General features: G+C 44.1%; 1 pseudogene; it reads right to left on the bottom strand.

The window, feature by feature from the left end:
* Nucleotides 1-411: 411 nt before the first annotated feature.
* Nucleotides 412-2,078, bottom strand: LOC136329038 (annexin A7 pseudogene; annotated as a pseudogene).
* Between the last annotated feature and the right edge of the window lie 299 nt (nucleotides 2,079-2,377).

Below are 2,377 nucleotides of genomic sequence, written 5' to 3' on the forward strand. Positions count from 1 at the left end.
GTATATGCCCTGCTCAGAGATCCAACTGGCAATCTCTGCACTTTAGAATGATGCTCTAACCAACTGAGCTATCCAGCCAGAGCCAGACTTAAAACTTTTTTTTTTAGACATTGCTGTGGTTTTTATTCAAGTTGATATCCTGATCAGAATAACAACAGTGAGAAAATTATGCTTTACAAACATTACATTAATACTACATCATTATGATATGGCTTTACATTGATTATATAGAGAAAAAAATAACATTGGAATTAAGGCTATAAGCAAATGTGCAAACCCAGCACAACCCTGACACAGTCTTTAATAAAAAGCTCTTTTGGTTAGATGATGGTTGATATTGCTGCATGCAGGTGAGTCACTGCTTTGTAGAGTAAGCTCTCAAAGTTTCACCCATTAAAAAAAAAATCCCCACTACTGGCCCACAATGACTAGAAGAAGCCTTCAGTAATCTCCACTCCTGTCACTTGCAATCATTGTGCCTAGGGTCTTCTGATACATCTGACTGAACATCTGTTTTGTTTGTACAAGATCAATCTCACTCTGAGTGACCACAATCCTGACCAGGGTGGAGTCATCGGTGCCGCACCTTTGGTAGCACAGAAGAGCCTCTCAGCAAAGAAGGCAGGGTGGTTTGGGGCACACTGCAAGATGGTCTTCAAACCACTTCGACATTTCCAGAAAACTCACGGCCAATACTGTTTAGCAAATCTTGATTAGCCATCCTGGAATAGGCCTCCATGGTAGCTTTCGACTGAGGTAAACTTCTTGTGGCCAGAATCATGTTGAAGCAAGATTCATATGTCCCCAGTCTTCCCTTGACAGCTTGATAGAAATGCTGAGCATCTTCTTGAACCAACTGGTGGTTAATATTCTGGTTTTCCTCATGATTTCCCTGGCACACAGACACAAGTAAACGTTCAAAATGCCCTGATGTATCTGACCTAATGTCCTTTTCAAGGTCTTGTCCAAATTCTGACTGATAACATCTGACAATTTCTTGGATTTCCTGATTAGTTCTTGTGCATAAAATTTCAATCAATACACGTTCCTGAGTTCCTGCTCCCTTCATTGTATTCTGTAAACTCCAGGCATCATAATAAGTAGTTGGCATGAACAGGGTAAGGATCAATTCTTCCTTATTACCACTTAACTCTGACTCGAGATCTTTGATTAAATCCTTTCCGTACATGGTCTTAAAAGCTGCTTTAACTTTTTGCCTTTGACCGTTAGAATGGTTGACAACAATGTCCACAATTGCTTGTTCATCTGTCCCAAAACCTTCATTGCTTTGTGGAGAATTTCTGTATCTCTAATAGCATCAAAGCTGGCAGCTGGTCAAATTGTTCCTTGGGTCCCCTGAGTCATCGCAGCAGGCTGACTAGGGTAAGGAGCCTGTCCTCCAGGATGCTGAGAAGGCATCTGTCCTCCAGGAAAGCCACCTGGTAATGGGACCTGGGGACCTGTGCTAGGCCACCTCCATATGACTGTGAGGGCGGCTATGGGTAGCCAGAAAGGCCTGCTCTGCCGGGGTGGGGGTAGGGTGTGGGTGTGGGTGGGTGAGTTCCAAACCCTGGGCCTGGAGAAATTCCAGGATAGGATAGAGCACCCCCTGGCCATGGGGCACCAGGACAGCCTCTGGGGCCTGGGTAACCACCTGGGGCAGGGTAGTCTCCAGCTCCTGGGTAGCCACTACTTGGTGCTGCTGGAGAGGAACCTCCTCCTATGGGAGAAACACCAGTAGGATAAGGACACTGACCTGAAGGGGGAAAAGGAGACTCCTGATCCGCAGGAGGATATCGGGGAAAGGTGGGTAGCCTGTTGAGGGATAACCTGGATATGACATTCTGACACCGGGAGCAGCCAGACTCTAAACTTTTTAAGGACTCAAATAGTGTCTTATTTACCATTATATCTCCTGGGCCTAGTAGTATTGGTTGACTAAATAAAGGTCTCTATCAGGTAAGACTCTTTCAGTTGTTAATGTCAAAAGAACAAATGAACTCAAATCAGCTTAAGCAAAAACCACAAACCAAAAACAAAGAAACAAACAGAACTTCAGCATATTATTACTTCACATAGTTGCCAAGTCCACAGATCAAGTAATGTTATAAAGAGTCATCTCCTTGTCCTTTCCATTTTTTTGCTCTCCTCTTTGCTATGTTTGGCTTCACTCTCAGGCAAATGAGATGGAGGCTCCTGGTGTATATAGCACATGTAATTTTTAGTTATGATTGGGCCCAATTGTCTTGACTTGATTCACATGCCTATTAGTAAACTAGTCACAGAAGTCAGGGGAATGTGCTGCTCTGCTTTCCAAGGCTTAGGCCACACACACTCAGTTTTTAAACTGGGAGGGCAGGGGGAGTGAGAAATGGGG

The sequence above is a fragment of the Saccopteryx bilineata genome, chromosome 3 (genome assembly GCF_036850765.1).
Source record: "Saccopteryx bilineata isolate mSacBil1 chromosome 3, mSacBil1_pri_phased_curated, whole genome shotgun sequence".
Lineage (NCBI taxonomy): Eukaryota > Metazoa > Chordata > Mammalia > Chiroptera > Emballonuridae > Saccopteryx > Saccopteryx bilineata.